Source organism: Aphis gossypii, chromosome 1 (assembly GCF_020184175.1).
Source record: "Aphis gossypii isolate Hap1 chromosome 1, ASM2018417v2, whole genome shotgun sequence".
NCBI lineage: Eukaryota > Metazoa > Arthropoda > Insecta > Hemiptera > Aphididae > Aphis > Aphis gossypii.
Window position 1 is genome coordinate 34515337 of NC_065530.1, and position 16029 is coordinate 34531365.

At 23.6% G+C, this 16029-nt stretch overlaps 1 protein-coding gene across 6 annotated transcripts in view; it reads left to right on the forward strand.

Moving 5' to 3' along the window:
• LOC114125176 (5-hydroxytryptamine receptor 1-like) overlaps positions 1-16029 on the forward strand; it is a 203722-nt gene that overhangs the window by 160595 nt on the left and 27098 nt on the right. The window lies entirely within an intron of this gene.

A 16029-nucleotide genomic window follows, 5' to 3' on the forward strand; every position in this document is an offset into this window, starting at 1 on the left:
TTTTAGTTATTTAGTTGCGGTTCATAAATATTATTCGTAAGGACTCAAAACTTTTACGTATTGTTTTGTATTTTACTTTAAAATTTTACATAAATAATTAATTAAATAATTTTTGCAACAACTATTTTAAAAAACAAACTTATATATTATTATAAATGCAAATAGATATTAGTAATATTACTACAAAAATCACTACAAAATTGCAGTATAATTAATATAGTTATTTATATAGACTGTCAGACTCTCTGATCAGAATCGTTTTTCGTACGCAATGATTTATCATTCAATTCAATTTCAATAGAATATTCATTACTACGACCTACTCAATGTCGAGATACACTCGAAATCTACTGTATAACAGATTGGTTTACAAATTGCCTACACTTTTGATTTTAATTTTTATGAGTATAAAATTATAAGGTAGGTAAGCACTGGTAGTATGTTAGAGTTCCTCCTCCTTAGTAAAAATCAAAAGTGTGCGGTTATTGAGTGTTACTATCACAAATAATTGCAATGTATACATAATTTTGAATTGGGAACAATTATATTTTTTTAAATATCTCATGATTGTTTGATTACTATATACACTTAACCCTGCAATACGCTATATATGTATACCGTACCACCGTACAGACAGTAAAAGTGCTTCGAATAAATTATTTGGCTATTAAAGCTGAGAGATTATATTAGTATTGCTGTAATGCCATTACTTTCGAGTTGACATTTTCACGACAACGGAAACAAATACCAAGATACTTTGGGACTAAGGTTTAGTAATTTATAAACAGTTTTATACTGAGTCGGTTGAATAGAATTGTATGAAACTCACAAAACATAACATTTTGAACTAATTGTATATATTTCAATCCAAATTCTTATGAAACCAATTTACGAGTGTAAATGTATTGCATACCTAATCAATCGTATCCTTTAGCTTAATCTAGATGATTTCTTCCAAAAAGAATAAATTTAAGATTTTACATAATTTAAATCAGCTAATTCTCGAAATTCAACGTGCGTATTTAATAAATTTATTATGATCTACACCTTTTCTTAACGCTCTTATGTATTATTTATAGTTTTTAAATGCGAAAAAATTTATTTTTATTTTTATTATAAATCACGAGAATCAACTAATTACCAAACTATAATACGACTAGGTAATTATTTAAATTTATTAGCCATTGCTCACATTTTTTTGGTCCATTATTGCTGTTATTATTATTTTATTATTTAGTGAAAAAAAAGTATCTATAATAATTAAAAAATTATATAAATATATATATATAATAATCTAACTTCTTACTATATTCTTCTGATATTTTTTTTAGATTTAAACTTGTTTATAATCACTAATTTTATTTTATAAAGTTGAAGATATTTTTGAATATTTTAAATGCATAAATATCGAATAGTTTTACTATACGATCTATTATTCAAAGGTTAAAAAATGAGTGAAAATTCACGGAATAGTCATTAATTACAAAAAATAAAAAATGTAAGTGTAAAAAAAAATGAATATTATATTTAAATTAATTCCTTTCGGTACCTATTGTAATAATGTAATGTTTACATTTTTAATATAATTTTGATTTTAATTATTTAAATGCAAAAAGTCTCCTAAGATACATCCAGACCTATATTTATAAAATTCAAAGATTCACCGTCGATTATACCAAAACATGTTAAAAGTGAATTAATGCTAGGTAATTATAAAATTACAACAGTAAACATGTGTTTATTTTATTACTGATAAATAATTTTATTATTACCTTACTATGGAAAGTATTATTAGTCTTAATATTATACAAGACTTTATTTTCGATAGATAACTTTATTATATTATAGACTTATAGACCATAATGTAATAATGATACTATGATGAAAAAATGTTTTATAATATTATATATATATACTATATATACATATAATACCTATATATACATTAAAATTTAAGAAAAAAAAATGTTGAACAATTCTATTTGAGTAAGCATCATATGATTTGGTAAGTAATATAATTATTAAATATAGGTATTATGCTGATATCGTTTATTAAACCATCATATGAATTTATAGAAAAAAATAAAACCAAGTAAATTATTCAATAGTATATAGCCCAAATAAATAAATATCTCGGTATAGATAATGATCATATCTTTATATGACATTATACATTCATCGTTAACTTATACATACAAAATATGAAAAGGGCACATAATGGTTTAAAATAAAATTAATATCGTCAAAAGAAATTTTAATTTTAATAACGTCCATTCTAGAACACATTTTCGTTAAAAGGTTTTTACGATAAATTATGTATGTGAAAAATTATAAAACACAACTTAAGTAAATATAACGATTATTTAAGGGGCGGAAATGTTTGCATATTTCATTAGTAGTAATTAAAGTGTACGTATAATATATTCTTAACCTTTATTTTGGTTATCATAATATTTTACTAGAAATATGGTTTTTATAAAAAGTATTAGGTATTCGTTAAAAAAAAAAAGTTGTAAAATATCTTTTATTTGTATTTTTGGGAACTTAAATATTTATCTATACCTATTTAAATTATACAGTTTTAAAATTAGAGATTCTAATTTTAAAATTCTCTATAGCTTATCAAAAAGTAAATTTACGATAGCAACATTAATTTTAATATTACATTATTTTTCAAATACATTAAAGTAATCAAAGTGTTTGTATGAAACTAAAACTTTGTCACCCCAACTTTTCTAACGAAATAATCAAACCATTTTTATGTAAAAAAAAAAAATTACATACCTAAAGTAATGAATAAAGTAATTATTTAAAAGTTTATTAAATTTAAATTTTATTTTACATACATTTTTAGTTTTCATTTAAACCTTAAGGTACATCATAATATGAAACACTAGTTGATTAAGTATAAATAACAGGTATATATTTTTTTATTATTATTTAATATTAGCCTCGACATTAGCTTTTCGTAATATTATATTTTATACAATAGGTCAATGGTTTCTAACTACCTATAATAGATCTTTCATTATTATAGATAAATATTAAATTAAATGTAAATATCATAACACTTCTTGGATGTGAATAGACATCCGTTTATTATTTCATAATCCTTGCAATCTAAGCCATAATATTAAATTAAGGTAATTGATATTATTCTTGATTAAAATAAGAATTATATTTAAAATTAAACGATCTTTCATTTGGCGAATCTGTGAGGGTGTGTGTGTGTTTTTTTTTTTTTTTTTTTGTTACGATTTGTGAAAAAAATGTCTGTTATTGTGTAAGAATATGTACATGCAACATATTGTAATTTAATGTGGTTATTGTTCAGAGTAGTAATTGTATACTATTGTTATGTAAAAACTATACAAGAGAAATTATAAAAAAAATACGAAGAATAATATATTCTATTATACAGTATTATCTGTTTTGTATAATATAATAGTTTTTTAGACATAGGTATAATATAATATAATACACCATAGATTTTTACAAATATTAACTTAATGCCATATAAGAAGATACAATCTGGAATGGTAGCTTCTATAAAATAGTAAATACGTATTTATTTTCTTTTATTCAAATCGAATATCAATATTACAGAAACCAACAAAGTAGTTTATCCTAACTTAAATAAAAAAAAGTTAAACAGTTATCAGCACAACATTAAGCATGTAAAAATTAATAGATAAAATAGTATTTTATACGTTATCTATACATTTAAAAAACAAAATTGTCAAGTTTATACAAGTTTATTTACAGCTGAAATATAAATATATACCTAATAAATATAATTTATTTAAACAAATAATTTGTGTACATTTTTAAACATGAAAAAGTATATAGTCACTCAGGTTTTAAGTATGAAACATTAAAAAAAAAAAACAACAATAAGAACCAAATTAAAATAGAATTTAATACATGCTTAATGTGTTCAATAAATATATTGAAATATAATATGCATTTCATTTTGATTATTTATTGGGTAGAGAAATGTTCTAAAATATTTATCTATCTTTTATGTTATCCGTATTCCGTTTTTTTCTTCAGTCTGTATTGCATTTATATTACAGTGCAAACTAAGGTTTTTATTTTTTACTTTAACAGTTAACACAATACTACACACACTATAGTTTGGAAATAATGTAATTTATGAATTCATTTATGCGTATAGTTGGGGTCACAGCTCTAGGGATTTCGGGTACCTATGTAATTCTCGTATTTATCAATGACCATAATATGTGACAGACGTGCATCACTTTCGGTCTATTGACCAAACAATAATTACAAATGTGGGCCGTCAATCGTTTATTTAACACTGTTTAGCTTTGTAAACTAGAAACGTAAATAGGGTTGTGGGACTGATTCGAATTTATTAATGGTGGCAGTGCTGATTAAAACGAAGAAAATAAATAGTGCATGCCGTTTGCATAATAGCTTTTGTTAAAAAAAAAAAAACTAACTTACGTATATCAAGTGCAGTAGTTTATAATACATATAATTAAAAAGTAGTCCATAAAAATTCAAAAAAAAAAAAGAGGGATACCTAACAAGTAACATGTTCAGTGAAAGGGACAGATTAATAACCTAAAAGTTTTTAGATAGCACTAACTCTGCTAAAGTGCGCTTTGTGTTAATAAAATACATTTTTCTTTTATACCTTACTCCGTTTTTGAGATAATATGGTACTATATTTTATTATGATAATAACACTTGAAATATAAAATTATTGGTGACTTGTGTATCTCCGTAATTATTGTAACTAGATAGTAGATACCTAGATTTCAAACACAAGTCAGTTTAATAATATTAAATATTTATAGAAAAATGTATTAGCTGGGTGATGGTAAAACTACCTACTTAATTATAATGCATTTCGTCAATCATTATAAAAACCAATAACGAAACTGCTCATATTTACTTTTTTTTTATAGTTGTTTCATGTCTTATTAGTATTGTTAATTGTTAAGCGATAATATGCAATGAACTCCCGGAATTAATGCAGATCTTAGTAGCTGTCGACAATAAGATTTAAAATTCATTAGCATATATTGTGCCCTTGTTTATATTCAACACAAATTCGAATCAATCTACTTTCCAATTGTTGAAATAATATGAATTTATTTAATATTAAAAAAAAAAAAAAAAAAAAAAAAAAAAAGAATTGTATTAATTACAATAATCGACGTCATAATTAAAAATATAGTTCCCAGTTTTCACGAAAAAAATATAATAAGATTTATTTTATTGTTAATTATTTTGTCTTTGGATTAATACTTAAATATTTTTCAATAACAAAAAAAAGTGTTTGTTTATAATTCATTTGACCTAATAGAACTATTAAAAATCTAATTCTAAAAGATAAGCACAAAATGTTAAGTAATCAAGATAATCTATAAGAATACAATTCAGATTTTCTGATTTTTTTTCTCACTCTTTTTCTCGAAGTTGAGTCTAATTTCCATAGGCTGCATTGGGATAGCATATTTAAATATATTGCGTCTATGTATGATGTATTAGTATACGTTTCTATTATACTTTTATTACACCAATAATTATTATTAAAAATTAATGCGAGCTGCGGTATAGAAATTCAAACTCGTTGATTTACTTATAACTACATCGTATTATCACAAGTCTGAAATTGTATACGTCGCTAGACGTCTACTCGTCTTCTAATTTAAATTAAATTTAAATAATATATAATATTTCAAATCAAACGAATCTGTCCCCGTTTAAGTTCCGAGACAACTAATATCTTCATATACGTAAAGCATTCAACAGCGTAACAGTACTCAAGTTTCCAAAACACAATAATGTACTCACATAGCGTTTCCATGCACACACAATAATATATCGTACACGCGAACGTGAATATATTATTAATTCGTATCAGATCATACGGGTCCGTATTAGGCGCCCCTAACTGTACTCCTTCGCTTTCTGTTTGGGGTCCTCGAACCGACTACACTTACGTGGTAATGGCCTCGGCGTAATTAATTTCTCCCGAGAAGAGCTGTCGTCCAAAATTGGATGGCTCATCCGTCACCGGCTTAGCAATTCGGTGTGTCGACGACCGACAGCCAGAAAACGATTTTGTTATTAAACGCGGCGCATGCACCGATCCTTTTATATAAAACATTAGTGACTAATTATAGGTACCTGGTCGAGTGTGAAACTGTTCCTGGTGGCAATTCGGTTCGGAGTAAGATGTAACACCTGCACACACACACATTTATATATTAAATTATAATATTGTTTTTATTATCAATATTATTATTATTATTATTATTATTATTATTGATATCATCGTGTGCCGATTCAGCAGTCCCGCCGTTTATACTATTGTAATAAGCAGTTGGTTTTATTATTTTCGAATGATTGACAAGATTTTATGAATCATTCGCTACAAGCACGTCGCACTTTTTTTACTGGTTAGATACTATAGCCACTGGTCGATAGCGACAAGCAGTTATTCTCCGTCGGATTGGTTATATCTATAAAAATGTATAAAATAAAACGACATAGTTATTTACGGCTGTTCGCGTCACATCGTATTGGAGAAATAGAATAAATTTCACGATACATTATCACTTATTTCAATCCAAATGACTTAAAAGTAATTTACACCGACCTTGTTTATAATATAAAAAATATTATACAAACATTTTCTACATCGAATTTTGTGTTTTTAAAATATAATACACCTATATTCAATAAAGATACCTACAAATTAATATAAATTACGGTGTAACACGATTCTTTACAGTGATTTTAAATTTTATTACAATGATATATATATATATATTTTTTTTTTATAATAAACTCGTGTTCCACGAAAATTTAAATTTATTGTATGCATACTATATTTAAAAAATACATAAAACAATAAGATAGGTATCAAAACTAAAAACAATTTAGATGAAAAACCTAGGGTTTCCGCCCTAGTAGAAATCGATCGATTGTACTATTCAACTTGTATACGAATTTCTTATTATTTGTTTGATACGATGCATATAAAAAGACAGAAGTGGATTTTTTTTTTAACTTAGTCGAGTACAGCTGTCACTTGTCACAGAAACACTGAAGACAGAATTTTTACTTACTTTAAAACTTTGAATTTCGTCTTAAAATACGTTATTTTTCCATAATAATTATAAATAATAATATTCTAGATAAGCAACAAAACAAAATCAAATAATAATTTTTGTTTCGAGTAAAAATATATACTTACACTGTATAAAACACGAAATTTAAAAAATGCTATCTTAACTAATACTTTTAGGTATTATGTTATTTGAAAATATAATACGTTTATAAAATTGATTTTTAATTGAAGTCTTTATTATTCTTGGATTAAGTATGCACACATACGACTATCATTAAAATATTTTTCACTAAGTGTTTTAGTTTTAATATTTTTTTACTGAAAAGAAAATTTAATATTCGTGGTTTGATTGGCGGCGTCCAATCAATAAAACGTCCACAAATACGACGGCACTTTCCATCACCCACATCACTCTCGAGAAAGTCCTAATTTTTCTTAAAAGGCTTCTGAAGCTCTACAATATAAAACGTCTCACCCCATTGGACATAATCAAAAGTTTTTTTTCTAATCGATTAAATACTAGTGTTTTCTTGGACGCCAAAATTAAACCATTTATCTTACATTGAGGTCACTCGGAAAGACAGGTTAATTTAAACTCTAAGTTTGAATCTTCCCTCGCCATATGTTAAGTTTGGCTTATTTTGAATTGAAATTACTTTTTTAAATTGTTATACAAAATATGTCATTGTGTTTTATTTTAAATTTAAATTTTAAACGAAAAAATATATTATTAAATTTTGTTATCACAATCAAGCACACATCAAAGAAATATATGAATATTATATATTTTTTAATAGATATAGAAACAATATAATTTCTCTACGACAAAAAAATAATATTTCTGATATATTTTCTGTTTAATGTTTATCTTATTACCATTATAATAATTTTCCTTATTTTGAGAACTGTAATTATTTCAAATAATATGTAATTTTTTTTAAGGTTTTATCAAAATCCATTTAGTATTGAGTTTTCTAAAAAAATAATCTCTCTACTGACATTGACATCTTATATATTTGGAAATACCTTAGTAAACCTACAAATCCCCTTCGAAAATTCTGTTACAAAAAAAATCGGAAACCTGCTTTTAAAACTATCTGTTAAAATAAAAATTAATCCATGTTTAAACAATGATAAATACTCAAGTTAAAAAAGACAATAAATTTTCAGAGCTTATTATTAGGATTACTTACCTATCTTTTACATCATATTTATTTTTATATAAATATTATGATAGAATTTTGAGTTCTCAATACATATCTATAGATAAGTGTATAATTTAGTAAATTTCAAGAAAAATCAAGCAACTTCTTTTTTCACGTATTAAGTCCAACATTAATAACTTTTCTAAATAATTAAATTGTTATAAAACTAAGATTATATTTTAATATATATAATTTATGATTAAGTTAATTTTATTAAGAAAATTAAAATGATTAACTTTTTAAAATATTTCAATAATACCTTTTTTGTTTTTTTTTAAAACTAATTTTTAGCATAAAAATTGATTAAATAAATTTTAACTTTAATTTTATACATTTTGAATCAATTAAAAAAAAAATATATACTGATGAACGAAAAACTTAATGGTAATATTATAACGTCATGCGTATTAATTTATTCCATCATAATATAATTTAAAATTGGCTATGGAAGTAACAATAATTTGTAGGATAATTTATAATTTATAACTCAATCTAAAATTATATTATATCAAGATAACTACAGCTTGGGAAAAAAAACTTAATCTAAATATTACCACAAATAATATTTCCACATATTTTTTCTAAATAAACACAAATATCTAGAATAAAACAATAAAAATATTTATAAATATGGTAAAAAATATTATTGTATCCAAATTTATAATGTGTTCAATATACAGGTGTGAATTATATTTTATCACAACATAATAGTTATAGTAACGTGACTTTGTTTTACAACACAATATTATGTTAGAGAAAATGGAGAAACAATTAATATCAACAGACTGTTTACGCAAGTTTTGGATATAACATTTTGGATAACGTGCCAAAACTACTGTGAAACTAAACCATCGTAATAAAAGTATTAATGAAGATACTTTTTACTTAATCTTTTTTCGAAATACATTGTACTTAAAAATCATTTTATTTGATGTTTGAAAAAAATAATACTAAATAATCAATTATTTTACGAATAGCAAGTTATTTTTAAAAATATAAATAAAAAGTTAATAAAATATAATATGGACTTTATAAATACCAAACCTCTCAAAAGCAACTGTCAAACAATATATTATATTAAATACATATGAAGTTTTAAAATAAAGTTTTTAGAAAAACCATTTATTACTTCCGTTTTACTTTTATAACTCGTATTGAAAAATAGTATTTTATTCGATAAAATATGTTGAGTGGTTTATAGAAGGATTACTAACTTTTATGTACAAATCAGATAATAATTATGATTTGTATTTAAAAACTTTATATCATAATATTGTTTACTGTATATGCAAGTTTATTATCGAATTACACACTCAAATATAAATATTTACTGAACTTTTCATTATTTATATTATATAGGATTAAGTTGTTATGATTCAATTAAAATTATGTTATGATTTAAAAAAAAATGTGATGAACAGTAATAGATGAGCTTCATGAAAGTTTTCCATAATATGTTAATAATTTTAAATTTTATAAAAATAACAGGTATATAATATGTATTATGTATTTCTTTTTTTTTTTATCATTTTCTCCAATTATAAAACATAATTAATAATAAATCATCACATAATGATTTTTTTTTTTATGTTGATAACAATAGTTAACTTTACTCATTACAACGATATACCCATGCAACACGAATTTGGATATTAAACTAAATATAATATTAACTAAAAATATTAAAAGATTCTATTTTATCGGCAAAAATATGTATGGTCGAGTGTATCTATTGGTTTATATTTTATGTTTATAATAATGAATGCGGCAAGCAATCATTTTAATAATTGCATATTATATTTTAAGTAATTGTAATTTGAACAGTTTATCATTTATTATTCGAATGAATTTTATTTGTTTTATTTTCTCAAAATAATAAAAAATAAAAAATAAATATGTAAAATATTTAATAGTAATCTATAGTAGTTATGTGTTTATTGCGTAACTTTAAACGCATATAGTATAGATTATTCATAATATTTATTATTTATGTATGTGTTTAAATAAAAAGAAACTATTATTTACTCATCGTATTTAATATAAATGTTATGTATTCAAATAGTTTTACATTAAAATATAAATGTAAAACTTTGGCTCTGTATTGTCCCATTAATTTTCTTTTGAGACAACACAATTATTGTTTACATGCCTTTGTGAACTGTAAACATGTATTTATATAGTAGAATTACATAAAAATGGTAATTTATAGACTTAGTCACACTTAAAGTAATTTTTGTAATTACCATCATAATAATAATACTTAGTATTTCAAATTATTGTACTATCTTATGGTTTTCATTTATAAATGACAAATTTAAATTTTTAGCTTTCTACAAAGTTTTAAAACTAAATAATACATTTAAAAAGAGTTGGTTATAAAAGTTTATTCGGCAACTAGTTACAGATATGTATTTCAATTAAAGCAATGAATTCATTATTTAATGGTTTATTATTCATATGCAGATAAATTTTTTTTAATTTTAATAAATCCAAGTAAATATAATATTATGCACTCGTTACTTAGATACCATAAAATAGTTAATTGACGTATTTCTATGTTTAAATATTATAAAACTATTATTATACTGATAATATTTCTTCGCTCATAAAATACACGTTTATATTTTATTTATTTGGCTATAACCAAAAAAAATATACTTAAATATTAAAGAGCTTTTAAATACTTATAAAATAATATTATATTAAAGTTTTATTCAATGAACAAGTTTTAATGTGTTTACAGTGTTTACACCCTTATTTATTTATTTATTAGTTGTTGATTATTATTATATTTTTTCAATGTTTATATTCTCGAATTGTGCTTACTAATTAAAATACTTAATAATTAAGACATTATTAGATATTTCTCATCGTTAAACGTAATTATTAAGATGGATTTGAGTATTTCTAAGGCAACTAGTGTAAAAATACTACAGACACCATTCATTTTAAATTTGAATTACTATCGTTTGATTTCACGGCTAGTCTTGATTTTTGATCGTTTTTTTGTGCGTCATAAAAGTACTATGACATTGTATGTAATATCGGGTTCGTAACCTTTGTGTCTTTGAGTAATTGAAAAAATGGTTTTTCAAATGATTTTTTTCTATGATATTTTTATCGTTTATTATTAAATAAATTTATATTTATCAGTTCTTTATTAAATTGTCGAGTAGGTATTATTTTCGATTGAATGTATTGGATAAAGTTTTTAATTGTCATTTCTTTGTTTGAAACAAAAGCTCGTTTTTCTTATGTATATTGATAAAAAATGAGATAAACTCATGAGAGTTGGGTAGTTTCTTAATTATTTTATCACAATCTGGATTTTTTTCTTTTTTTTTATGTTTTTAATATAAATTTATTTTATTTCAAGTAATTTTCTAATGGTTCACTAAGTATGAACTTGAACGCCCCTATTGATAAACAGATAACAATATTTTGTATAGTGTTTAGCATTATTGTTGTTCTATGATATCAGGTTGAATGGAGGTCAGCTTTGAACTTTATAATATAAAGTCATCATACGATCTAAAACTGATTATGGGTTGATGCAGTATCTGTATGGATAAACTATAAAATAAAGTTATCATACAACAACATTATAACTTTATTTTATAGTTTATCCATATAGGTACTATATCAACCTATAATCAGTTTTAGGTAGTATGATGACTTTCAATATTATATAGTATATTATAAAGTTCAGATTTGACCTCTATTCAACCTGAGATAGTATTTTTAATATACTATTTTTTTTTTGTATTAAAATCACTAATGCTTACATCCGATTTATTGTCTGGAAAGGTTCTTTGTTTCAATAATTTATTAGGTATTTTGAATTGGATTATTTTTGCTTTAAACGATTTACTAAAGGCATATCATCTGAGCCTCAGCCTTTGCTTTTATTATGACTTAAACTGTTATTTAATTCATATATATTAAATATCTCGTTAAGCTCAACACAACCCTTATTGCTTTCAATACTGCAGGTTTCATATATTACCGGATTAACTTGTTTGTTAATATTTGTTTGGTATTTAGTAATTACTAGACTGTTATTGATACTATTATTAGAATGTTTTGACTAAATTTACTTTAAGATATTTAATGGTTATATTACCTATTATGTCTCCATCATTCATCGATATTTTAGTATAATTTGTTGTTTGAGCTTTTGAATATACTGAATCCAACTACTTTTCATAAATATTTAAATTTTAAATGTATTATCGTACTTCATTTTTACTCTATGATAGGTCCTTTCAGATTTTTACCACCAAATGATGGCCAATTATCTTTGCGACATACTTAATACTCAAATAATTTCTACAGAGTTTTTGCGTCCACATATCCATTATAGAAATTATGTACTTTTTTCGCCGGACCGGAAGCAAAAAAAAGCGCCTCTATAGCGATGACATATGGTTTTGAAATAAGCGCTGCGTTCGTCAAAAATCTATAACACATATCTAAAACATTTGTTTGTCATTCGAAGCACTTAGGGGAATTGGACGAGTCAGAAGGTTTTATTTTATTTATATTCTGATAATGAAGTAATACTTGGATTGCAGTGTATGGTGCTTTCTTTGTACCTGAGAGTCGCCGCCTTATAATAATAATCATTTTGACGGAAAATTCAAGACGACTATGGCATTCAAGATACATTTTATTTTACCACTCTACCTGAAAAACCACTATCCCAATTGTCCACTAACCTTGAAGAACACTAAATGTCTTTGTAATCTTTGAAAAAACACCACACCGGGTGAGCTTGAGGTCACGTAATTTCATGCCGTTTAAATGATAACAAGTTTTCTTATTGCACTGCCTTGGTATAATATTGTAAATTTACGAACATAAACTGACCCAAGTTCGAATGAAACCACAAAACAGTGAAATAATATTTTAGTTTTTTTAAACTTAGACAATATTTAGTCAACAATGGTAAACCATTTATACAAAAACATGAATAAAATAACGAATTTTCAACCATCATAAGTTAAAAATTAGATATCAGAATTTTAAATCATTTAAAATTTTTAAATTAATTTTTCTTCTAGCAAATGCATATTGCATATATTTGTATACTTACACTAATATAATATACTGTATTATATTATTAATTTACATGACTATTAACAAGAAATTTAAATATACAAGTTTACCTGTAAGTTGCAACTATATAAGTGGTTTACATCGTTGATAATTTTCCATAGTGTGGAATATCTAATAATATTTAGTTTAATAACACACGTTGTTAATAGCTTTCACATAAGGAATACGTCGAAAGGTAGTAACCGAAGAAAAGGGGACGTTAAATTTACAAAATTCTACATTTATTTATTATATTGTCAATGAAATACATCAGAATAAATAAATAAAATAAAATTGTATTACAAAGTATACAAATCGTTGGATATTTTCAGAATATGTTAGAACCTGTTATAACATATTCTAATTTTTCACAGCTATTGCTTTTTAAAAAAGCAATTGATATGCAAATTTTAAAATAGGTTAATAGGGAATCGAACTAAATAACACTTGACTAATGAATTATTGAGCAATACAATACAATGAGAATTTATTATTATGTATGACTTATCAATAATAGTTAAAATCAAATACAACCATATCACAAAATATATCTACACTTAAGTTTAAGCTTTATTTTTCAAAATTGTCTTGTATATTTGTTTTATTAAATATCTACTAGAACGCAATTATATAAAATTAATTTTAAGACCTTCTTATCGATGCTCTAGTTCAGAATTAAAATGCATCGAAAATGCAAATTTGTTGAAGCACTTGAAGTATATTTGACTATTTAAATGTCTAATATAATTTAATTTTGCTCAGTTAACGACATTAAATATTAAGCAAGCCATAACAATAATAATAATACATAATACATCGGTTGAAACAAGAAAAAAAATCATAGTAAACACTATATATTGTAGAAAAATATATTTTACAAACACGGTGAAGAAATTTTAAATCGACAGTAAATAATGAATATTTGATTTATTTTTCTTGTTATGTTTTGTTTTAAACTAAGTATAAAGAAACACGAACAGCAATTCAATTTGTTATATATTCTCTACTTTGAAATAAAAATAAGTATAAATTAGTGAAAGCAAACAAATCTGTATAACATAAGTATAGGTAATATAATACATAATAATGTATTCCTTTGAATTAATCACTGCTGCTGGGAGTATTCCTATAAAAAAACTTTATTGTATAGTATAAAGTATAGTATAAAATATAACTAATAATATCTAACTTTAATGAATTTCAATCATAAAATTATACGTTATTTTTAATGTTTGAAAATTCTAGTATTCTGATTATGTAAATTATATTTTTTTTTTTAAGGTAAATGATATGAAATGTCATTTTTGAGAAAAAATAAACAAATAACTAGAAATGTTAAATTTGAGTGCAAGTTTGTTGATTTTGTATTATTATTTTTCACTATATAACTATATAAATATGAATAGAAGCTTGTCAATTTCGTTATAAGGATTTCGTTTTCACTATTATTTAGATTTTAAGTGAAGCTCAAAAAAGAAACCAATTTTATAATAATTCCTTTGAATTGCTGCTGAGCACTTTTTGTTAAACTTCTCTATTCCTTTCAACTTTCAAGTGTTGACCCAATCGACATATTTTATATTATTCTTATAAGTCACACTTCAACAAACAATTTATAAATTTAATATAACTTGAATAATAATAACAACAAAAATATAACACAACATTTAATTGTTGAAATACAAAAATTTTGTAATATTTTCTGTTTACATAACTTAACAAAAATTATAATTTTATAGTCTTTACTTAAAGTACGTATAAACTTAAAATACTTTAATTAATTACTTATAAATCGTATTTATTTAAAATGCAATGGATAGTAATTATTAAACGTTCAAAAATTAATGACCAATTTATAGTATTTAAGAATGTACCTTACATGAACAAAAAAAATTACGAATACCAAAAACATAGTAGGTATTGAAATATAGCTTCTTAACAATTTAAGTAACTATAATTATATTATTACAATATTTTTGAAAAATTATTTTAGTTTGAAATAGATTATTGACTTAAATATTAAATTCTTTACCGCTATCGATAATTTTAATTTTTATAAATTTTAAATAAAAATTAAGATTTAATTCGTAGTACAGAATTTGAGATATCATAGAGGTTTTAAATTCTATGAAATATGCTTCGTTTTGTATCAACCAGATTCGATCTTGTAGTATTAAAAAAACCTACAATTTTATAATACCTAGCTGTTTATAAAATAGAAATATTATGTTATAATCTATGAAAACATTTTATAATAGTCTATTTTAGTAAAAGGTTATTTAAGTAGAATATTTTATCCATCGTTGAATAATAAACAAAGACGTTTCTTGTTTGGAAAATCTTATTTAATTAATGTTACAGTATATTATATAAATGTCCTTTATGGGCGTAAAAATAAAAGCTCCATCAAACCCGAATCGATTTTTTTTATTTTTATTATGGTTATAAACTTACGGACAATTACCATGAAGTCCTTTTCATAAAAAATAAAATCTAAAACATATTTTAACCTAACTTAAGGTAATATTTTTGCGATCACAGATATATTTCTTTTTACAAACAAAAGTTTTAAATTTCTAAAATGTTATTATAAACAGTGACAAATATGTGTTATTA